Here is a 25186-nt window from a genome sequence, read left to right on the forward strand (position 1 = left end):
GACCCAAGTGCAGGAGTTTATGTATCTTGCACAGGAAAATGGAGCGTGAGATGGATTGGTGGCTTGTTGTGGCGTCAGCAGTAATGACCTGATCTGAGCTGGAAGCATTTGATTTACCAGTCGAGATGGCTTCTAACCTGCAGCTACGGTCGTGAGCTTTGGCTGCAGAGTTTCCCTCGTGTAGTGACTGGGCTCAGCCTGAGGGAGAGGGTGAGGACCTCGGGCATTCGGGTGGAGCTCAGGGTAAAGACGCTGCCCCTTTACGTCAAAAGGAGGCAGCTGGGGCACCACATCTGGACGTTTTCCAGGCATGACTAACCCGAAGGAGACCCAGAGACGCACCAAGATCTCGCTGGAGTTCTCATCTGGCCTGGGAACGCCTCGGGGTGAAGTTTGGAGACTAGATTCAGGCATTATCTTTTTTCTTCACAGTAATACAGACAATATTTCCTGGTTTGTAAGTAAGTGAGGACCTGAACCGTTAGAAGACAAGAAACAAGATCAGCGTCTGGCAAATCTGCCTCATAACCACGGAGATACTGTCTCCGACTGGAACCATTTCTTTGGCCAGGGACACGACGTCACTGTCCCACCAATGTTTGCCAGGCAAAGTTGCAGTAAACTGGAATTTTCTTTTAGCTTTTTGATTTGTTTACAATATGAGACGAACATGCCTCCCAGTCAGATTTCCAGAGACGCTGTGCCTCGTTGTTTTGGGAAGCGTGCCGTAATTTAATAAGCCCGTATAAGCTTTGCAGTGTTCAGTGAAGCAAACCACATTTGAGTGCCCTGAAAGACAGAGACAAATAAGAAAAGCAGCTCCTTCAAAGTGTATTTCCAGTGAATAACCGCACACAAACGCACATTTGTGCATTGAGAAATGCTCACACAGAGTTCCTATGCAGCATAGATGTACAGACTTCGTTGCAGAGACAGGATGGCCCCAAAGCACATTATGAGTCAGCCGGCATTCACACTGCCAGTGAAGATTTATGACAGCCAAGTGGGCAAACTTCTTCTCTTGCCTTCTGTTTTCCTCTCAAAGCATAAAATCCCTCTGGTAGTTGCTCACAGCTTTTGGCAGCAGGTGAATTTGCCCTGACCAGCGTTTCATCAGATTGTGCAGTGAATCGGTGGCTGCTCTTGTTGGTGGTAGTCTGCTAGCCTAAGCTTAGCATCTTACCTGAGTTATAGCCTCACATTAAATATCAATAAAAAGAAAGAAGGAATTTAACTGGATACAAACACGCTTCTGCAATTTTCTACTCAGGCAGTATCGCTATGACATGGTTGATCAAGACTTTCACATTACCAGAGGTACGGTGAGCAATCTAGATCTGATGTGTGTTTCTGGGAATATCATTAATCTGGATAAAAAAGTGAGCAGAGATTAGATACAGACATGATCCCATGTTACTCATGTAAATGAAGGCAGGACCATCTCCTGGGACCACTAAATTAAAAGTGCACTAATGCTAATCAATAGTATGGGAGGGATTTGTGTGAAGAATCGATTAGTCATTCAGGCCCGCCAAAAAGGCCCCAAGTGCCATTTCCATCGATGGCTAATGCCTGCATACTTTACGACAAACTTCATTAGGAACGAGCTCATCTGTCGCGCTCATACATTTCCTTTTAGTTACAAGCTCACATCCTCGCCTGATGAGCTTTTAATGATCAGTAATGATGTTGTTGGAAATACTGGCTATGCTTGCGGATGTCAAATGTACAAACACGACATGTTGGCTGCTGATAACTAAAGCTCACATGAATGTTTTGATCTGCACTGCGATCAGCTCCAGCAAAAGAGTAAAAACTGGATGAATGTCAAAGAGAGATGCTGAGAAATCTTTAGCTGGAGCTGCCTAATGTTCATCACAATCACTATGATATATTAAACATAATTGGTTGGGCTGATGAGATCCCTTAATTGCACAAATTAGTGTGCTGATTAGCAAATATTTCTATGTCAGTCTCCTGGTTACTCTGGATGATCCATAAACGTCACTGTGATCAATCTTTATCGGGTCTACTATGCTGTGCAAATCCATTGTGTGAGACCCTGAAGGTCCTTTCCTCTATTTTATTTATTTATTTGGGCCTTGTCATGGTTTTATTGACAGGACAGCTTGAGAGAGATGACAGGAGATGGGATGGAGGGCCATGACATGCAACAAAGGGCCGCAGGTGGGACTCAAGCTGCTGCAGTACATGGGTCGCACGCTCTACCAAATGAGCTGCAGGTCCTTTTATTTACTGTAAATAATCAATATTCTTTGTATTAACAACTGAGAAAATAAGCACCTGTAGCCTGGAAGGAGTAGCTCACAGTGGCAAACACATAAAGATGGTGCTTCTTCAGTCTCACAGCTGTAATCAGCCTCATTTCCAGCAGCATCAGGCAGCTGCTATCACTGAAAAACAAACCTAACAACCTCCTGTACACGACCTGCTCAGCCCCAAACAGCAGACAGGCAAAGGAGGAAAATAGCTTGTGTGCAAAGTTGAGTATTTACCAACTAAAGAAGCTGAAATTAATGGAACTTCACCTCCATGGCCGAGTCCAGGTATAATCATAACGTCCTTGAGGGCAGATGATTAAAAAAAAAAATCCTGCTGTTTTGTAACGTGAAAGCGATGGAAGCGGTTGAATGTCGTCAGTAGGTCGACGCAGTCTTTGTACCTTTTGAATGAACAGATTCTAGTGATTCAGTACACGGAAATTAACTGTTTAACCCATCGCTACTGTGCATTCCTATAAATAAAGATACATGACGTGTACATAAATCATTTGTGAACAGCGACATCGCCACAGATTCTTACAAACACGACATCAGTGGTCATGGCGTGGTGCGGAAAGCAGGAATTGATTTTTCTGGAATAAAACAAGTTGTGAGCACGACAAACAAAGTTTATCTTTCTTCCACATTGTATTCAGGCACAGCTTGATATCACTGAAAGTCTATGTGAAAATAAGTTTGTTGTGTGGTGAACAATCGTGAATAGAAAGTTTGAAAACATTGATACCTTCCCCGCCTCAGCGTTCCTGCTGTCTGGTTGGCACCAGAGCTTCGTTCTTGTCTTTGCCATAGCTGCAACACTACACCGGGAAACAGACTTGACTTCACTATCAGCCTGCTCTCATGTCGTCTTCTCGAGGGGTATTGAACAGGCTTAGGATAATACCTTGACACGGATTCACCAGTCATTTACATTCAGAGCCGCTTCGCTGAATATTGCAGCATAAAAGTCAGCCGGGGCCTTTTTTCTTCTTAAGGAAAATCACGTTAGAGTCCAATAACAATTCAGCATGAAAAAAGATTTGCAGCCCATTTTCTCAATAAAAGCAGACATTTTATATTTGGCCCCATGACAGCGAACACAAAGCAGAGGGAGGAAACATAAAAAGCGTTTAACGGATGATGGATGAAAACAATGCAGCTAAATTAAGTCGCATTTTCTGGAATAAAGACGGGAGGCTTAGTGCCAAGTACAGTCATAATTGCAATAACAAAAATGGGGTTTAGAAGGATTCCAGTGCTTCCAGCTCATCACATCTAGTGCAATTAAAGCACGAACACGAGACGGCAACACAGAATGGAATGGAACCGCCTGCTTTTGCATCATCAGTATCAGTGTATGTGCTGTAGAGCAGAGCTGCTGTGTGACTGCGGTGAATCGAGCGCTCCTCAGAACTCTGCAGAGACGATCCCAGCTGTGGTTTGGATATTTTATCAGACCGCAGACACACAAGTATGCACACACAGTGGAGAAAGTGTCTCCTCTCTGATACGGCAGCAGCAGCGCTCTGCTGTGCACCAGGTGCTGGAGTGCTGAGCTAAGCGGACGAGACTTTGAAGTGAAGAATCTCTCCGGCTACACGGTGCAGCCGCTCCCTGCTCGGTTAAGCTGAGTTATTGCAGTTTGAGCAGAAGGGCGTCGAGAAGCCGAGCTGATACTCTGCAGTGAGGGAATAACAACAAATATTGTGTTGCACGCTCAACATCCCAGTATGTATGTTAAGATTGCATGATTATTGAGGGAGATATTGATACTGTTGTTGCAGCTGTGAACAGAAAGATCTGTGAAAAGCAACCTTTATTCTGTGAATTACAAATCTTCATTACCTATAATTTTCACGTTACGTTTCTGATTGTATCAAGAAGGAGAAGAAGAAACATTTAACTACTGAATCTAAATCCTTATAAATCTGCTGGATTGAAGTTAAGACTCGTGATGACAGCTAACGATTGCAGATGGTGTAGTAACACAACATGCTGGTGTTCCAGATGAATAGCAGTCAGATGCTGCAATGATGCCAAATAAGTTGAAGAGACATCTGGAGAGAAAAAGTTTTCTTTGGCTGGCAAAACTGTTGAATGTTTCAGGGAGAGGCAAATACAAACAATGTCACAAATATATCATTTAAAAGTGATATTTGGACATTTAGAAATGTGGTTCTATGAGGTTCTGATTCAAAGTGAGTGTAGACGGTCGATGGTTGGTCAGCACAGCCCCCGCTTGGAGAAGCAGACAGAAGTACAGCTTAACTTACATTTCTGTTCCTTTCCCGACCAGAAGCCGTCATGTTGTTGTCACTAACTCTCTGTCAGATGGAGACAGCATCACCAAATCTGAATACGTCAATCAACGACGGGGATTTATTGATTGTATTTTGACGGGCAGACTAGACGCACAACTGTGAAAATGAATCAGTGAAAAACAAAGCATACATTTCTTCCTAGCTTTTATCGTCAAAGATCTGTTTTTAGCTCATCATCGCCTCGTCTTTGTCGTGGAAATAAGTTGTTTTGGTTAATAAAATCGACTCCTCTCTCCACGGAGAACATAATTGCGAAGAATACTTCAAAAAAGCTGAAATATCCCTTTAATTATGCAGCGGTTTAAAACAGTTTGTGAACTACAGCAGTAGGTTTCCTGTATTTCTGCTGTAATGCTGTGAGGAAGCACTTTTCAGCCAGTGAGAAGATAATTAAAGAGTTCTCAACTTCTTGATGTAAACGGCTGAGTCGGATCAAATTTTTTGAAGGTTATCACTCGTCAGTGAAATTACAGCATTAATGTCTAAAAAAGCCTTTTATATCATCACCCAGCAGTGAATCTGTATCTTTCTTTACTACGGCCAAAACGCTGCCGTGGCTGAGGAGCCTTGCTGGGCTACGTAAGTGGTGTAATGAAAGTGAAGTACCAGCAATCACATCCGCATCTGAAATGACTCCGGAGACGAGTGAAGCGAAGGAGCAGGACCGTGAACTGACACTCGCTTGATTCGCCGGCACAATGGGACATCATTCGTCATTAGAGGTTGTAATCGCTTCAGTTGGTGGAGTTGTGGGTTCAGACACACCGGGTGTGGACTTACAGTGGAAATGCTGACGTGAATCAGAGCTGCAGGATAATGTTGAACAACAAAATAAAAAAAACTTTAGGTAAAGCAAAACGTGCACATTTTCATTTTCTGATGATTTGTTATTTATTGTATTGTTTTTGGTCAGTTGTGTTTTAAATTTACACGTTCACAAACAAAAACCACTTTGGAGCCGTCTTACTGTTTTGACTGACTCCACTTGTGATCAGGACCACATTGCTCTTGGTAACATCGACAGCTCAGAACGGGTCCGGTGATTGGATGTGTGCTGCACTTCCTGGTATCAGAACCATACTTTACTTCTGATTGGGACCGTATCTGATCTGTGCCTTCAGATGTTTCACACGTCCACAAGGTTGAGAAAAAGAGGAATTTTGTTCAATATGATATCAAGGCCATGAGGTGTTTTTGTAATATACGGTCTCATTGAATTCCCCGGCCTGCCTTCCTTGTACTGGAATCACAATTCGAGCCCTCCTGCTGGATTCAGTCACATAAATCTGAGCGTTAAAGAGTAAAATGTCGTCTGTTGTCCTGTCTCGCTCCTGGGCACCGTTGTAGCCTCTCAGAATAAAAACACCACTTCCTTTAGCTCCACCACCTGTGTGCATGTAAATGAACTCTTCTGGTTTTTTTCTCCCAACTGCACTCAGTGTTGTGTTTTGTATGTGATGTGTTCAATGAATATTAATGATCTCCTGGAGATCTCGTAGCGATCGCCGCTGTTAGGCGAGGTAATTTCCATCCCCTCGCTGACATCAGCAGCCCTCTCGGGCACCTCTCCGCCGCCGCTGCCCACCCACAAACCCCCATTACAGCCTTACAAGTAATAAAAATCAGAGCGCCCTGCCAATTACATACAAGGGCATCATCGTGGTGAAAACAGAGAGGTGATGCACAAACAAACAATGTTTTGTAGAGAGGATGCACCTCTTCAAACAAGCCCGGTGCAGACGTGACATAAAAAACGCAGGAAGTGCTGCATTTGGTTTTATTTCAGTGTGTGAATAAGCCCCTGGATTTAAAGTTTTGATCCCGGAAAAGATTGTTCTTTTTCGTCTGTATCGTGCCTTGACTAAAAAAGTCTATTAGAAGGTGCTGCAGGGGAGAATTTCTTTGGCTTTCAGTAATGTGTAAATGGACAGAGTCTATGCCTTTGACAGAAGTAATGAATCACATTAATGTGAAAAGAAAATAGGACCACACAGCCTGCTGCGGTGCAGCCGGGTCCCTCGGCAGATCTTTAAGTTTTTACTCAAACTGTGATGTCAGCCGAACTTCAGGGATATTGATTAAGTCACATTTGTACGTCCATCTCTATCACATGAGATATGTGCGTTGAGAAGGTTATTAGTCACTGTCTTTCGATAAGATAAGAGGAAAACTGAGTATTCTGTCTGATAACGACATTATCCTGACAGGTGAAGCATCTGAAACAGAATGAAGCTCACCTGCAACAACTACTGGAACGAGTTGAGCCAGGCACGCAGATGTGATGGAAATACGGCATAAATCAGCTTCTTCTAAAGTTAGACCACTTCAGGTGCACTTGGATGCTGACAGTATATGTATGTATATGTATATATATATATCTTTGCAATTTGCAAAAGGAAACATCGATGTAAGCAACAACAGTCACATCACTGCTCGTACTGTGGAGGATCATGAAGCTTCGTGCCTGGAATATCAAATGTTCGAGCTTTAATGAACTCAGGATACAGTGGGATGAATCATGATTGTGTAACTTCAATCATCCACCAACCAGAAGTATGAAACCTGACATTTAGTTTTGAAGATGTGTTTTGGTATTTCTGGACGGTGAGAGCTAAAAAAACTCCGCTGACACCTGGCAGTAGCATGTGACTTGGATGCAGATAACCACAGAGATTTCACACCTATTATTATTATTCAGCCGTCCTAAAGATTGATTTGCTTCGGCATTTGGACTCGAGTGGTGATGTGGGCTGAATGAGTGGTGATGGCAGTATTCTAAAAATACATCTGAGATATGATGATGGTTGTGATAAGATTCCTTCATGATTAAAAGTGAATAGCTCTGACTGTTGGTCGAACGCTGGTCACAAACCAACCTCAAGCTCACTTCCGGCGGAAACTTTATGTTTATTGTGGTTCAAATTTCAGTTTCATCTTGTGAAAACGATGCGGTTATGTTCTGGTTTGATTTAGGCACAAAAAACACTTGGTTAGCATTCAAAAAAGATCCTGTTTTGGCTTAAAACTCCTGATTTGGTATGTTTTCTACATCTTTTCCCTCGTTTAAGCCTCTGAGAGGACGGAGAGCAGTTTGACGGCAGGAAAAGCAGTACAGTACTTGCATGTGAGGGCTGAGTCAGCAAATAGGAGCGCTTACCAAGTTTACAGCAGCTAACTACATTTAGCAGCAGTGTAGCACTTACTTTAAAACTACCGGTCTGTCTAACGGGAAACTCCATACATCACCTCGGTACTGTGAGGCCACATGCAGACCCGGTCCAGAGCTGCGACCCAGTTTCACCCAAATCAGAGCATAAAGTCACGTGGTTGTGTTATGAAGTTTCAGGACTGTACAGTAATCTGCTCTGGTGGAGTTCCTCTGTTTATACATCCGTCGCAGCATCATAAAATAAAGAAAGTCTTTATCTGATAAATAATTAATGTACGCCCACAAGTGCAGGATGAGTCATCAACATTTTAAATGATTTTCCAGGAAGTTACAAGCTGAAAAATGGAGCAAGACGTATGTGATAAAGATTTACTAACAACCAGGCTGACCCAGTGTGCTGCAGTTACACTGTTGTTTAATACACATTTGTTTATGTGTTTATATGTTTTGGATTATTACCTCAAATGATGAAAGAGTGAAGCACTTTGTAATGTAGGAGGAAAAACAAAGGACAATAATGGCCTTTTGTTTTTTTTCCAGCATCCTCCATCATAACGAGCTGTGCGCTGTCTTTTCTTGCGTCATTGGACACTCTGGAAATGAGACAGTGACATTTTGAAAAAGTACTCGAGGCAAAATGAAGCGATGAAGACGCACGCAGAGGGAGACATGCAGGAGAAGTTGGGGGTGGGAGGATGCACAGCTGCTCCCGCCGGTTCCCACGTGGTTTACGAAGTATAGCTGAAATGAACGAGGACGCAGGGAGACGCAGCGAGCTGCTGACGGCCTCACAGGTGTGCCTGTAATCACAACACACAAACACCGTCGCAGGTGTTTTTGTTGTATTAACTCTTGTTCTTACTGCAACTCAAATAATGGCTTTGTAGTGTGCTTTCAATAAATTATGAGCAAAATGAAAGGAAGACTGATCATAAGGGAGATTAGAGGGAAAACTAAATAAATTAGCTTTATCCACACAACAGCAGCTGCTGTGAATGAGTAAAATACTGCCTATGTAGTAGCAAGCCCTGTCGCACTTACAGCACAGAGGCATATTTATCTTTAACTTGTCAAAAAATGACAGTTATATGGTGTAAAAACTAATTTAACATCTCTAATATCAGCAGGCGAATGTTCACATCACGCACACAAACTGCCTCTCCTCCCCAGCAGCATTGAGTCATCACTGTATAGATTTTTCTGTTAAATGTCACTTCCAGTATTTCTCCTCTGGTGCTGCAGCTACGGCTCTGAAAAAAACAACAAAAAAACAACAAAAAAAAATAAAACCCAAACCGCCAGAAACAGCGTCTTCACCAGTGACTCATCTGTGTAAGTAACTTAAATCAACTATAAAAGTGCCTCCCGCTGCTGAGCTCTTTCATCAGCGGTTCCAGCTTCACGGGTGTCTGCGACTGTTGGCCCAGAATGAAGTGTGCATCATTAAGGGGGTCAAATCAATAAGAGCTATTTTTTGAATACGTCTTGTTTGGAAGACAACCCAACAGTGCGGCCTTCAGGTGAAGGTTAGATATTATTATTCTTTGTTTTTGACGCTTGTGACTCACCGTCTTGTGTTTAAGGATGGTCGACAGAGACGTTTGCAGAAAAGAGCAGAAGCAACGTTATGTGACTGTTTTGCCTTCAGAGTCACTTTGATGATATATCGACTTGCTATATGATGAATGATGTTTCTGTGACCTCGGTGAAGGAGACATGGAGGAGGATAACAGTGCGTAACGCTTTACGTCAGTACGTCACACACAGCATCAGTGATTAGTGATTCTGGTAAAACTGGATCAAATGTTTTTCCCTCTGATGTCGTCCGGCTGCTCTGCCTAAACTCTCTGACTCAGGTAAATGTAGCTATGAATTAGCTCGGCTAGCTGACTCTGCTCAGAGCACCAACAGGGAGTCCTGCAACTTACACGTCTGTCTGTGACTTTAACTTTAGACGACGTTGTTATGACGCGTCGTGTTGTGTTGCAGTGAGTACGTCCTTACAGAGACCTGGGGTTTGTGTTGTTGTGTTCCGCTCAAAAAACGGTCCGTGTGCAAATCTCGAGGATGATTTAAGGGTTGTGTAATCGCTTTAAAGACGCAATGTTACAGAACGTACAGAAGGCAGCCTGTGACTTCTGACTCAGGACGCAGATCTCAGAGAAGATAGTTTAATCTAGAATAAGTTTGGTACACGGTAAGAAATTAGAGAGTAAACTTAGAGTCGACAGCTGCACTTGCAGTTGTTTGCAGCCATATTTTCAGTAGGTACAGCCGCGCTTTTAGTGCCAAAGTCTCAAACGCTACATGACAACTAACTACATAATTTTTCCATTAAATTACTGGCTGGTTCCTGGTTTCACAGGTTTTAAATTGGGCTGGATGATCCTTTATAACGTTAATGTAATCAACTTGGTATTTGACTTGATTTGTCGGCTTTGGAAATCAGAATCAGAATCAGAATCGCTTTTATTGCCAAGTAAGTGTTCGCATACGAGGGATCGCTGTGATCTGTAGGTAAATAGAGATTTTAAAAAAAACAGATGATAACACCCAAACGGACAAGAATATAAACATTAAAAAAATCTCTATCTCAGTCAAAAAGAAGAGCGGTTCTTCTGAACTTGGCGATCAACTAATCCGTCCTCAGTTCTCAGAGTGCACCAGTCATCCATGCTGCTGACCCTCGCTCGTTTTAATATGGCAACTCATCAGGAACAAAGACAGACCTCCCGTTAGAGAGACTTCACGCTGCGTTAACATCATCACGCTCCAGCACGTCAGATCAGTTTTCATTAGTGGAGTTTGTGTGAAAAGTTTGGCTTGAATTTCTTTTCCCGGATCAAAGAGATACTTTGGTTGATTCGCTGAATTGATCCTTTTTCGTGTAATTCGTTTGAACGCCTTTTTGCAGCCGGAGCTATTTTCTCAAGCTCAAACACGAAACATGAGTCCTGTATTGATTACCTCTTTGACTTGTCCTTGGCTGTATGATAAGAAGTTCCCAGCCTGGTGCATAATTAACATGCTGTAAACTTGAGTTTTAACTTAACTTGCAGACATTTCTACATATTTCATAAATCAGTAAAACACTTCTTGAAGAGTTACATAACAGCACAAGGAGCTCGTTATGTGAGCATTGAAATAACTTCTACTGCATTCATTTTGGACTTTCTGCAAAGTTATATGTAGAATTTTAAAATACAGAGTTCCTGATTTTCCGTAACAGATTGGGAAATCATGCATAAAGGTAGTTCGGCTTGCTGGCACAGAATAAACGCAATATGGTCAGAACAGATTTGGAAACGCAGAGTTACTCTCATGCTCAGGAACAAAAGCAGGACAGGAAAGTTGCAGTTCTTCAGTTGACGATTCTGGCAAGAAACTGCAACGAGCTAATTAAAGTCATTCAGCAGGGAACTCTCCACCCTCATTGTCTCGCGGAGCCCAGACGCCTTTAACAAGAGATCTGGACGATTCACAACACAAATACTTTCTCCCTATCTTTATCTCTCTGTGTGTCAAACGCTCGCCACACAAACTGCTAAACACACACACACACACACTCTCTGTTAGGAAAACACCGCCGTGCATGTTGAGAAGGCCAGACGTCACTCTGATCGATCCTGACAGCTAATGCGCCCGGCACCACGCCACCGCGTTGCCAGATCTAATCACACACAAGTCTAATTTGACGAGGAAATGTGAATGAGAGCTCTCAGGAGAGTCGATGCACCGGGGGAACAGCTGCTGTGATTATAGCTGGACGCTGAGAAACAAGAGCGAGAGAAAGAAGCGGCTGGTGAATTGTTGACTTCATGATGGGCAGGACACAGGTTGGCTCTTTATCCAGTGGAACAATTTACCCATCATTCAGTTTGCTGATAGCACTTCCTGTTCGTTCAGCGCAGAATGAAGCCTGTTTTTATCACCTCTGTTGCTGAAAGTTTCACAGCCACCCAAAACATTATTAGGATGTTGTATTGGAAAGTTAGCTGCGTGTAGAGGCGAAGGATTCACAGGACCTTAGAAAAATATAGATGGTCGTAAACGGTGAGAGACAAATAATGTTTTGGCACCTTTTTGAATTGTGCTGTGAATTACACAGATATTTATTTACCCAACAGTCTCATTTTACAATCAGTAAAACCTCTTTAACACTTTATCTCTTCTGAGGTGACCGACATGTTGGTGTGGGTGATGTATATTAAGCCAGACGATGAAGTTCACCAAGTTTTACACAAAACTAAATGATAATTTCACATCTTTAGGCCAAGAAAGTTTATTTGTTCAGCGCAGTTCAGACACAAGGCAGCTCAAAGTGATTTAGAGGGGCGGAAAAATTATATTTAAAGACATCAAAATACATTCAAAAACAAGTAGGAAGACATCAGGTAGCAGGAAAATAAGCTGAAAAAGAAGAGGTTTAAAACAGTCAAGACCAAAGAATAAATTAAAATGTCTTCAATTAAAGACTGTGGTAAACAAAAGGTATTCAGCAATAATGAAAAAGAGGAGCGAGTTTGAGTGAACCTGCAGTTTTCTGAGAGTTTGTTCCAGATATGTGGTGCTGAAGAACCGAACGCTGCTTCTTCATGCTCAGTTTTGACTCCAGGGACTGAAAGCAGACCTGAACCTGAAGACCTCAGAGGTCTGGATCGCTGTATTTTTAAACCACTCAGTGCTTTACAAAGTCAGTGTCGTGATCCAGTTTGCCGTTTGACCGAATCAGCTAAAAAACCTCCAACAATGCCGACCGACACGCTGTCATGTGAACATTCAGCGGCGTCTCATCTCGTCACTTTGATGTGAATTGGTTGTGACCTTCATGTCATAAATCTCTGATTTACAGTCGTTCTAATTTCTCTCGTGCCCCGGGACTCTGCACATGAGTCATGAGCCAATACTCATTTCAGAGATGTCACTCCCGGTCAGACTGCAGTGTGAGAGACGGGGCGAGATACTCTTACTGGGAGGAAATGATGTCGTTTGAGGCAAATTACATGACGGCGTTCAATTTGTACACTTACATCGACTTTACTTGAGTCTCTCAGTTAAGACACAACAAAAGTGAGGGATCATGGGAGTTTTTGTCTTCGTCGTTAAACAACCACCGCTGCTGATGAAATGTGACTCAGGCAGAAGTTGTTTTTTTTTACGTTCGCCAACACAATCACCAGATTAAACGTCAGCCGAGTAAGTTTCTGCATTAAACCTTAATGTTTCGTTATGTTGCAGCTTTTTTAAACATTTGTTTAGGTTCAGTTTTCTGTTTCTCTCTTGTCACAACGATGTGCTGGAGGTTGAACTGAGTCCTCCTCAAAAATATCCACCAGTGTCACACTTACAAAGGCTGAAACGCAGAAAAGGAGCTGCAGTCGTCTGTTTTGCAGCCTCCATTCATAGCCTGACGTGTGTGTGTGTCTGTGGTTTGCAGAAACATGAACTGTTAGCATTATATTCTGGCGTCTGGGCTGCGTTCAACAACATCCCTCCTCACAGTCTTCAGGCGACACCATTTACTACCTTAAATAAAAATATGATTTCTCTGGGTTTGAACATCGTTGGAAACATTTAGGATAATGTAAGCACACAGCAAAACATATCACAAAGGTCTTGTTGTTTTTATATATTTTAATGTAAAAATTATACGTATTTGATGTATTAGCTGACATAAATATAGTTTCTGGGAAGCAGCTGAACAGTCAATCCTCCCTCGTAGACGTTTGCTTTTTAACTTCTGCAGCATTTTGCACCTTTGAGAAGGAAGTTGTTATTGAGATAGAGTCATAATTGATCATCTGGTCTAATTGGGCTGCCACAAGCCGTATGAATATCAGTCTGCATGCACTGACGAAATAAATGATATCCCCCTTTCAGTCTTCCTTGAGGCCGGCATTAGAAACTGCTGAGAGGAAGCCGAACGCTGCGCTGTGCTCTTTAATGGATCTAATAGATCAACATTATAATGCAAGAACGCAGCCTATCAACCCTCGCCTGCCTTTCTATTCCGTCTCTCCAATAACAATTCAGCCCCTCAGGCTTCAGACCAGTGTGCCATTTGTTCTCATTGCGTGTGTGTGTGTGTGTGTGTGCATCTATTACCCAACAGATGTGTGTATGCAGTAACTGAAGAAGGTCCCAAGTGACCACGGCTCAGAACGGCGGAGTGTTCTGCCACCAGCGTCGCAGTTTGATCGCCCGACGTCCATCGCTTCAGCTGTGCTCCTGTCCATGACCTCCCTCCCTCCGTTACATCAGGCAACACACACAGTGCAAGTACACACACACACACACACACACACACACACACACACACACACACACACACACACTCCCTCGCCACACACAAGGAATATTTCTCCCTTTTGTTTACCGAGGAGTGTGACGATAACAAAGAAATCGAATCCTGCATAATAGAAATATATCCCACAGCAGAGCGAGGGTTGCATCTTTTCCGTTCTCTCCCTCTTTTGTCCTTCTTTGCTGCTCATATTAAAATCATGAGCGAGCCTCGTTGCCGATGGTTTATTTTCAGCACAGGAGCAGAAGGGCACACACACACACACACACACACACACACACACACACACACACACACACACACACACACTCACTCAATGAAAGAGAGACAAAAAAACAAAGACCCAGCATGTTCCTCCACACAGCGGCTTGTTTGGTTGCTTTACGTCAAAGCGAAATGCCAGAAAGAAAATCTTTGTCACTCTAGTCTCGGCAAAGTGGAGAGACGTGACGGCTGCCTTCACAGAAATTCGATGGATAAAATGTGTTTCTGTGGGAGAAACTTCGACAGGCGTGTTCCTGCTAATGAAACAACTCGCCTTGATGACGCATTTCTACGTACATGTGCCTCTGTACCGTTACAGCGATGTATTTAATGGAATTTATCACCTTTTAAACGCTCCTAACTGCTGTGTTTCATCGGTCTGTGATGCTCAATTAATTTCAGGACTTGCTTTGCATTTCAGCTGCTGGCTGTGAGTGTAGGTGGAGGGAGAACTGGCGGTGGCATAGTAACAAACATTACTTTCGATTTTCTTGTTGGGAAAACAAGTCATGCCCTTTGCTGAAGAGTGCAACAAACGCTGGCTGCAGTGCATTTATATCTATTTCAACCTCTGTCAGTGAGGAAACCGGCGTCTCTGACTCTTCTGCTCTCATCATCGTGCTCGGAGAAAGTAGACAGAAGTCCTTCTGCTTGGATTCTGATGGCCGGCGGTGTTGTGATCGCTGGTTTGATGCTGAACAGATATCTTCATGTCTGACAGAACTGACCGCACGTGTCCGTCTGGCAGGTCAGCCACCAGAGGAGAAAGAAAAATAAAGTAAAAAGAAAATCTTCATTATAAAAACAGTAAGATGGAGTAAGATGAGGATGAATTGCAGTGTCACAACAATGCACGCACAGTTCAGGGAAACACTCGAGCAGGATGCAATCAGCCTAGTTTAGCATGAAGACAGGAAGCAGGATAAGCTCACTGATTAACTCCTATTTCTTTATGTAAACCAAACACAAGTAAGAGTGACAGTGTGCAGTTTGAGTTATATAGTGTAACTGTTTCCAGACATGTGACTCAAGATGGTCTCAAGAAAGCCCCAAGTCATTTTTCCTCACACCGGGATCAGACTGCATGATATTCATGTGGTTCACAGATTAAGTGATCACAGTGACACAAATTCTGTGTCTTGGTCGAGAGACTGGCAGCATCAGAGTATGACTCCGACCAATCACCATTCACGACCCTCTGTGAGTTCACAGGTCATCAGGAAGACGGGAAATGATTTTTTTTTAGCTAACAAAGTGAGTTACTCAGCCGGCTGCTGATGTGCTGCTGCCATTTCTCTCCAACAATTTTCTTTTTTCCACTGTGTCACGGTCGTCACTCAAGGAAACATCAAAAAAAAAATGTAGGCAGGCAGGAGTTTCTTAATAAAAGCAGGGTTGGTGCAGTGCAGGAGGGAGCCTGGTGACGGGTTACAGCGTGGTGAAGGTTATGAACAGGCTGAAGTGTAACTACAGTGAGTGTGTGTTGGGCTGTAAGTGCTGCTAAAACGCGGACGATCGACACAGATATTGAGCACTGAAGCTGCTAACTTCCTCTCGCTACACAACACTTACGGACACAATGTTTGTGCTAAACCTCACGATGGTGCAGATACACTTTCTAGCTGCACTCAGCAACACCTCACACCGGCTTCACACAATGTCTTTAACATACTACACACCTCAACACAAACTGTTCTTTCTTCTCTGCGCGAATGGAATTGGAAATGTTTCATATCTGTTGTGCAGCTTCTATATGTCGGTCGTTTGGGTTTTTTTCCTTTATGCTAATGTTGTAGCGTTTATGTGTGTATTGTGTGTGTGTATTGTGTGTGTATTGTGTGTGTGTGTGTGTGTGTGTGTGTGTGTGTGGGAGGCCCAGCAGCACAACAGCCCTCCTGTGCTCTGGCGCTGCAGCTCCACAGAGTGTGTTGGTGCAGGCAGGTACTGTTGCTCATTTACAAGTCAGTCGAATTCCCCTGGTGTCTTCTGGGAGGAAGCAGGAGTGAATATGCAGAGTGTGTCACTCCTTTTTGGGTGCCGTTACTGGCAGTGCACAGATGCTTTCTGAAACTACTGCAGGAGGCAGAAAGCAAAAATAAACACAAGTCAGAACTGCATTATTTTAAATACGGTTGAATTTAACAATTAAGGCAAATTAACAGCTGCAGTAACAACAACATCAGGCTCCTAGAGGCTTGAGTTGATGGAAACAAAAAAATAGAGTTAAAAGTTTATTTAATTGTTGTTGAACAGATTTCTACAGAACCTGGACAGAGCATTCAGGATCCCAGGATCCAGATGAAGAGACTAATCCTGGAATCGTCTCTTACTTTTTAATGAATATTGCAGGATTTCACTAACCTCTCGGTGAGTAATGAACTGATACGGCTGCTGCTATCTACGAGTGAGCACTAAAGGAGACTGTCGAATGCAGCTCTAATCTAAATGAGACTACCAAGAAACAAATCAACTCTGGTAAAAACAAGAAACAAACTAGAACGGCACTCAGTCTTTGCCAAGACTCACTCACACGCTGCTGAATTTCACATCCGGATCTCGGCTTCATCAGTTGGTTTATAGTCGCGGCGTTACAGATTTATTTCTTTACCTCCGGATGACTCGTGTGACACCACAGCTGTGCAGCGGAACATTTTTTTAAATGATTTAATAGCATTTTTTCAGTGAGTGGCAGCATCTCTCTGTTCAATGACAGCAGAAATATGAATGTGCTTTTCCCGAGGCTTTGGCCTGAATGGAGGAGTAGTGACGGAGTCTTACGTAACTCGGTTCTGATGCTGCAGCTACTTTAGTGCCGTGTTATTATTCTCCGCTGTGCAGTCGACTGGAGCCGCTTCTGCTCTCCGGCTCCAAAACATCAAAAGTAGCCGAGTGCTCTTATTTTTTATTGAACTTTTTCTCGTTCTCTCTGTCTCGCTTTCTCCATCCTGTCTGTCATTCTTTCCTGGTTGTCAATGATAATGCCTCTGTGTGTTGGTCTCATCTCATCCTTAATTTTGATATTTATTGGTTTCATTTCAACATGAAGCTGGAGGAGCCGTGTGGCAGCTGGATGTTCCTGCTGCGACCTCAGCAGGCGGTGACCTGCAGCGGGGTGATGCTCTTCGGGTCGACGGTGGAGTTAAATTTCCACGGCTTGTTGGTCGTCTGTGATTCACTCCTGCTTCGCTCGCTGGTTCTTACCACAGTTTGCTCTCTCACCCACTCGCTCGTTCACCCACTCGCTTCCTCTGCTATTCTTCCTGTTGCCTCTCTGACTCACTCTCTTAATTGTTCGGTCACTTGTCATTCACTCGGCACAACTCATTCACCGACTCTCTCGCTCGCTGACGACACAAGAGACAAGGCTTTTTGTTTGTTTCCTCGTTTTAAAATCCAGATCGAATGAAAAATGCTTTGTGAAATCTTGAAGGTCAATTATTTTTATTTTTGTATTATTCATGATTGTGATCACATCCCCGTCAGATTTGTGCACATATTTAAAGAGGCAATCTCGAAGATTTCTGGAAGCGGTGATTGCAGGCATGTTTTTGGACCTCGCTGCTTCTCAGAGATCCAGTGTCGCCTCTCTGACGTCAGCTGGCAGCTTTGCCTCGTTAACATTTCATTCCTCTGTTTCATCGTCAGCTGTTATCTGTCTTTTCTTTGTTTGTTCAGCCGTTCACCGTTTGATCCCACCGCCAGCAGAGACCAGGACGAACTGTCATGTCCCGTGTGAACCACCGTCTCTCTCTGGCCGACCACTGCTGGGTGATCGTATCGCTAACTGTGCCGCTTGTGATATTTTCTGGGAACGTTGCCACCGACACACAGTGTACATCTTTGGTATTACAGCAAAATGCAGGCGGCTTTCATCACCACATTCACCGACAAATCAGGTAAATCAGAGTGAAGACAAACTGTACAAGTAGAACAGGTAATTACAGCGTAAACTTGATGCAGAATAACAAAGTTTGATGGGGAATTGTTTGAGAATGAAGCTAACAGAGTACTTTGGTTACGTGTGCAGTGTTTCACATCCTTTCCACTGGGGACCCACTTTTCTAAAATGATAAACAAATTCAGAATGAGCTTTATAATCTCCAGAAGAACGACTCGGTCATATCTTAACGCTCCTGAGCATTTTTAGAGAGCGTGCGTAAAGTCACATCCTTTGGACTGTCAAGACAAATCTAAAAAATCTGTGTCTTTCTCAAATAAATCCACAGTCCAGCAGCATTAAACAAATTAAACTAATTACCCACAGGCTCGTTTAGGCAGCAGAGAGAGTAAATTGCTACAGATTGTTACACAGAGCTACTTTAACACCGGCCTCAGTTTTAATTAGCTGTTGCTGCTCTGTGCTGACATTTCTGTATTTAACAGACGTCCTCCATGTTTCCCTGTTGTCTGAATAAATTCAGGTTAAAATATATTTTCACAGCAACAATCCGTCAGCACAACTAATCACTCACTCTCGCTGCTTTTTTCCTCTTTTCCATCGCACTCGATCCATAATCACCGATGTTGCTGTGCACAGAGTTCTACTTCAAGGCTCCCTCGGCTCTAACAAGTCGAGATGAAAGCATTTCCGTGTTGTTATTGATTTGCGCTATTACAGTATAAAGTTTTCCCACACTCAGTATTAACTTATGAAATGTTTTTCTTCACCAAAACCTTTAAAAGGAGCCAATTAAGGAGTGAAGTTGAAAGTTTGGATTAAGTCAGAAACGCCGTTATCTGTTTTTCTGAAAAGTTAAAAGCTTCTCGTGAATCAAGAAATCTCTCGCAGACACATCGAGAGACTTTGTTCAGGTTCCTTGTCTCTCATTTACATTTTGGCCTTTTCTTGGCTTTATTGACAAGACAGCGTCAGAACCTCACCGGGTCGCACGCTCCGCCACCTGAGCTACCGGGCCGCCCACATGTGATACTTGTTTACTCGGGCGGCTGTAGTACGACTACAACACTGCAACACAAGCAAACAAACATGTAAGCAGGGATAAACCGGACATGTGTAATAAGATCTAACAGAGGAATCAATACCGTCCCTCTCTTTGTTCTGACACAAGTCTGTAGTCGACCTGCTGTCTGTCAGCAGCTGAACAGCTGGGACGCAGTTTAAAAACAGTCTGTTGTGCTGCTGCCTCGATGTGAGTTTGATCTGAATTCAACAGGAAAAAAAAAATCGATATGTGGCAAAAGAAAGATCTCTCACAGGTCAAGTGAATTTTTTGCTGCTTTACGCTCGAGGAAATAAACAACATTTATCTGGACGAAGAAAAATTTCCATTTTTGGGTCCGTTCACATCTCACTGCTGGTGATTTCTGCAGCGTCGAGTGTCTGCAGGTGAATTTGAATTTGTAGGCGTGCACGTCTCTGCCTGTTGTTTGATCTGAGTCGGGAGCTGGCGCGGACATCTCGTCTCTTTCTGTGGCCCAGCCAGCGCCTCCCCGTCCCTGGGGTTCGCGTGGCCGCGTGCAGGCCCTGGTGGCCCTGGAAGCCGGGCCCTCGGCCAGCTGCACTGAAATAAATAGAGCTGCAAATTCACCAGAACAGGTTGTCCTGGAAGATTAAGCTGTGTGTGTTCAGCGTGTGATTATATAAATGGAGGATGCTGTATGTACTTGCTGCTATAGGCTCGGGTTTCCCTGCATGTTGGCCAGTTTCCCTCTCACATATGTTTTCCATGACAACACTGTTCACTGTATACACTCCTAAACATCCGTCACATGAGTTACCGACAGTGATTGTCAGTCATGTTAAGTTCAGGTTAAGTTATCGCTCCGGACAATCGAAACCGACTGTCGCAAAAAGAAAAAAAAAACGACCGGTGATGTTTGAAGCCTTTTTCCTGTGTCAGCAAATTAACTTAAGAGGTTTTGATCAATCAGAGAGGAAAAATATATCACTCAGTGTGTCAAAGCCACACGTGCACAGTCGTGTAATTAAATGGTCGGTTTCTTAACAGCTGGACTGTGCACAGAGAGACAGATTGTCCACCACACTTTGTAGAAACGTTTTTTCAGAAAGTCAGCGTTTAAAGTCAGAGCCTCGTTCACACTGCGGTCTCCCTCCTGTGAAAGATGAGGACAATAACACACGGCTCTTAATTTCATTTGCATAATGATTTTCTGATTTATCGGTTATGGGAGTTTGAAACGAAAGAGATGATTGTAGATTATCCTCACATGGTCTCCCGTGGTTGTCCAAAAGGAAGAGAAGGAGAAGAAGAAGAAGAAGAAGAAGAAGAAGAAGAAGAATGTCTCCTACATGTGAAGTCCCAGAGCAGGCAATTAGCTTTGCAGTAAGAAAAATCTTTTATACAAGGATATAAGATCTTTTTACCAAACATCACATGTGATTAATGGATGTGTATGAAGCAGCGAATGGGAGAAGATACAAAAGCTTCTGCTGTGTTGAGAATAAAGGGAACGCTTTATCGAAGAGAGAGTGATGGAAAGTCATGAAAAAGCAAAAGAAGATAGAAAAAGAAAAATGATGGGATGAAAAGCAGGCGACCTGCCTTTTACTAATCAGCGGGTTATTGGGACTTTCTGCACTAAAGCTGCCAAATCAAACACAAAGCGGTCGTTTGTGTGTTCTCATATAGATACTGTTAAAAATGTCTGATCGTATTTTTAATGAGCTGCTCCCTTTTGGGAAGCGCTGGAACTTAATGGTACTTATCGCTCCTATTCATTACTTAATTACTGCTCCCAGTTTATCATCACAACCGGAGTCATTCGATCTGCAAAAATGTTCTTCGGTGCTGACGAAGCTGATGGAAATACAAAGTGACAACAAGCCACAACTACAAAATAAAACAGGAAATGACAAACCGTGACAAAAACCACAAACATCAACCTCGTAGTGATGCTACATGAAGATCTGACAGTTCCTTCTCGAGGAACCTTAAACGTCTGTGTCGTCCGAGACTTTCAGGATATTTCAGCAGTGTTGTGTTCAGCCTCGGTGATATCGACATATTATTATCTCTGCTCTTACTGCATTGGTCCACGAGAAGATGTGGATATACGGCGCTTTTCAAAATGTACAGAAATAAAACATCATCTTATCGTCGGGTCGTGTAGGCAAAAATATTCATCTCTTGCTGATGCCAATATTTCACTTTAAACCCCTTTTTATCAGCTGTTTTGATAACGTGCCGATATTATCACGTAAAAAAATAATCATTCGCTCATTCTTGCCGGTGCTCCTGCAGAACCGAGCTCCATTTCATGTCGATAGCTCCGAGCCGCTGTATAGAGTCTCAGCTCAGTGAGCCACAAGATTTAAAACCGTCACAGACAGAGAGAAAGAGATAAAACCAAAGAGTGCCAGTCACCCAGTTAGCTTCTCTCTTTTGATTCAGTCGAGAAAAACGCCTTTATGTGCCTCAAACTGCTGCGTCACTAAACCGTCCAGGCTTCTGGTTCTGGTTCTGTGACCAGTTATTCTGTAAGTGCTTATATGCAGAAGTTCAGACGCTCGGAGAACTTGCAAGTTTGACCCGATGATGAAAATGCGACACTGCAGTCTTTATTTCCACCAACATAAATCCTCCCTCCTGTCTCTGAAACTAACTCCATTAATTCCGAGTGAGCGGTGTTGCCATTTGAAGTCCTCTCACAGCAGAGGCCATAATGTAGATCCACTTCACTCCATTTGGCTTTTAGTGTTAGTGTGTCTTACATAAATGCAGCTTTTGCAAAGGGGGAGGGATGAAAGGAGTGATGAATGGATGGGTAGATGGATGGAGGATGGAGACGGAGGACGGATCGCTCGGTGAACCGTTAACATCCTCGTCCATCCTCAACCAGCGAGAGGAATTCATGTGTGCTCGTTGCTCACACATGTAAATACAGACACAAATGATATCTGTCTGTTCTGGTGTGTCATTAAGACAGACAGATAAATGTGGGAGGTGTGTGTGTGTGTGTGTGTGTGTGTGCGGTTGTAAATCATTTTACAGTCAGTCAAGTCTTCCATATGCTGTAATCTAACTCCCTCCATCTTCTCAGCCTCCTCCTGCATTAGCATTTAGATTCATATGTTTATTTAAGCGTGTTCCTCTCGTTGCATGTTCAGGTATATTTACATGTTGTGTTTGTCGGGCTGTACCGGAGGGTTTCCATCAGCTCAGAGACGGTCAGTGTCCGGTTTGTGCAGATTTGTCACGCAGCATTAAACCATCAGGATAATACGGACGTATGAACTGACCACGCTGCAGGTAATAAGTGACTGAAACAATGTGTGAAAGTCTGAATACACAAATGGGTGTAAACTGTAAAATACGAGGTGATGTTCAAACCTGCACATCCGTCGTTTTAATGCTTCGGCCTTGAGTTTGACATTGTTGCTGTCGCCATCTTGGTTTTTTGGAGCCAGAAGTGACCATATTTGGACGATAGGGTGGAGCTTAGGTGGACATCCTGATCCTTTATTTAACGTCTCAATCACAAGGTAGCCATGTCCTAAGACAAACCCTGTGTTTGTTTCTGTTTTGTTTTTTTAAAAGAACACCTGACACTAGTGATTGGGACCATTAACCAATCAGGAAACTGTTTACTGAGCTAATAAAGCAGGTGAGAAGATGGGTTATTTTTTCATAAGCTTACATGTAATTGGTTTCCTTGTTGAAACCAATTATTTAATTTATTATTATTATTTCCTTTTCCATTGTTGTACAGTATTAACAACTACGCTTTGTTCATGTAAGGTGTAATAATAAGCAGCTAGCTGCTAACTGCATCTGTCATTTTGTGCCGGGCTGGCAGTTGCCTGCTGAAGTGGCAAGCCAATAAATGAACACATGCTAACAGGAAACCCCCGTGTGGATGCTCTGTGGGTGTGTTTTGGGCTTTAAATGCTGAAGATGACCTTGTTGTGAAGCCTCACCTGTGTGAGCCTGACAGAGAGGTGAGAAAACACGAGTAAACTCCGCTCAGCACTCGTCAGTGAGCCGTTGTCTCCGATCTTAAACATTTCGCTGTCATCCCCCATTAATAAGATGCTCCATCTGCTTTGCTCTGCCAACCTCCGTCTGCTGTTATGTAACAGTGCAGTGTGTGTGTGTGTGTGTGTGTGTGTGTGTGTGTGTGTGTGTGTGTGTGTGTGTGTGTGTGTGCTCCAACCTAAACAGAAGCTGTCCTGCAAAAATGAGGTAATTATTTAAGCAGGAGTTTCCATAAAACTGGAGACACGTTATCTTTGTCACTCTCTCTGTTAACCAACTCGTTCTTCAGACAACAGACACTTTTCACAGCACAGGTGAGACGGATGTTATCGATGGTTTTCCTTCATCATCCCGACAGAGCAAGAGAGAGTCCAGAAATGTAAACTAAAGGACGATATAAGTGAGTGTAAGTGGAGCATTAAATGCACAAAAGGTTGATTATTAAATGACCGTGTGCATCTTTAGCTTCTCCTCCAGAAATGATCACAATTGCACCATATGATTGATTATAAGTGAGTGTAGTTTTACACCCACAGAATGTAATAAAGCACCTTCGGGAAGACTAAGTTGTCTTTGATTAGGCAGTAAAAGCAGCAGTGAGTCAGCCTGTGAATCACTTTCAGCTCAGCTGTAACCTTGGATTTAAAAAAAACAAAACCCACCATAAAATCTCAAAGTGCCTCGTCTTTCGCCTTGTGTGCTCGTCTGGTTCCCACGTGAGCCTCCGAGCTCTCCGTCTGCTGCTTCTGTCTCTCTGAAGCCATCAGGGGCCGCAGCACCGACTCCCGGTCGCCGCGGAGAGAAAACACGCTGCCACGGCACACACACGCAGGGAGGAAACACACCCGCGAACAGAACACACACGCAGGGCGAGCGACGCACACCGCCGGCATGAGCGCCGCTCGAACATGGGCGTGGAGGGCGCCCGGGCCATCTGTCGCACACAGACACACACATGCATCAAATAGATACACTCCTGTCTGCACACATATACAGTCTAACGCAAAAACAGGAAGCAAACACATGAAACAATTCAATATAAAGGAGACACACACACATCAAGACGTGGTAAATGTTGCAGACAAGCGAAGGTGTTTATTTCGAACTCGCTCTTCTCCGTCCAATAAATGAGTTAAATCAACGACACCCAGAATCAGAGGAGGAGGTCGGGTGGTGGTGGACGGAGCTGCTGCAGCAAACTGTGTTGGCACGAGTGCATTAGAGGGATAAAGGTAAAAAAAAAAAAGAGGAAAAGGAGAGGATCAGGTCATATTGGCCTGTTTGAAGATGATTGGATGTTACTAGTCAGCTGAGTTATGAATGAGCCAGTGAGTGTTGGGCAGGAATTAAAACAGCCAATCAGTGAACGGATGCGACTGCATGTGCTGCATTTATGGAAAAGACAACAAGAATCTATTATAAAAAAACACAGATGAGCTGCTGGATGACACGTTCATGATGACCAACACACTTCATCAACACACCTTCAGTTGTGTTGAGTAATAGTTGCTTATAAAACTTTTGTGAATTATACAATATTTAATAAAGATGACTCGTTTGCAAACAAATCAGTTTGAAGGAACGACTCTTTAACGCGAACGAACTGACCTGATTCCACAGTTCTCTTCTCTCTTGTTCGTTCTGTTGTTCTCACAGACGAGTCGCTGTGTTGTTCACTTTTTAGTGATCAGACTGGTGACGAGGAAAGAGAACCAGCCAATCGTATGCTGAGTTTAGGACACTGTCGTCGAATATTAGCCAATGAGAAACAGGAAAGCATAGCAACCGTTTCCATGAGAAACACATTTCATTTCATTCGTAGCTCACCCTTGTCTTACCGTCAGTACATGTCAATTTAATGTCAAGGTGAATATAAACATTATCCACTG

At 43.3% G+C, this 25186-nt stretch overlaps 1 protein-coding gene across 6 annotated transcripts in view; it reads left to right on the forward strand.

Annotated features, from left to right (window-relative positions):
- LOC119012136 overlaps window positions 1-14285 on the forward strand; it is a 43847-nt gene extending 29562 nt beyond the window's left edge. For 4 of the 6 annotated variants that reach the window (XM_037085648.1, XM_037085650.1, XM_037085649.1 and 1 more), the window contains exon 7: window positions 13885-14285. The gene's annotated coding sequence lies outside the window, so the exon portion shown is untranslated. Of the gene's footprint in view, window positions 1-2123; window positions 2841-8312; window positions 8567-13884 lie in introns of those variants that run through there. The other 2 variants (XR_005072375.1, XM_037085653.1) reach the window with 2 other exon arrangements.
- The last annotated feature ends 10901 nt before the right edge of the window (window positions 14286-25186 follow it).

This window comes from Acanthopagrus latus, chromosome 22 (assembly GCF_904848185.1).
Source record: "Acanthopagrus latus isolate v.2019 chromosome 22, fAcaLat1.1, whole genome shotgun sequence".
NCBI lineage: Eukaryota > Metazoa > Chordata > Actinopteri > Spariformes > Sparidae > Acanthopagrus > Acanthopagrus latus.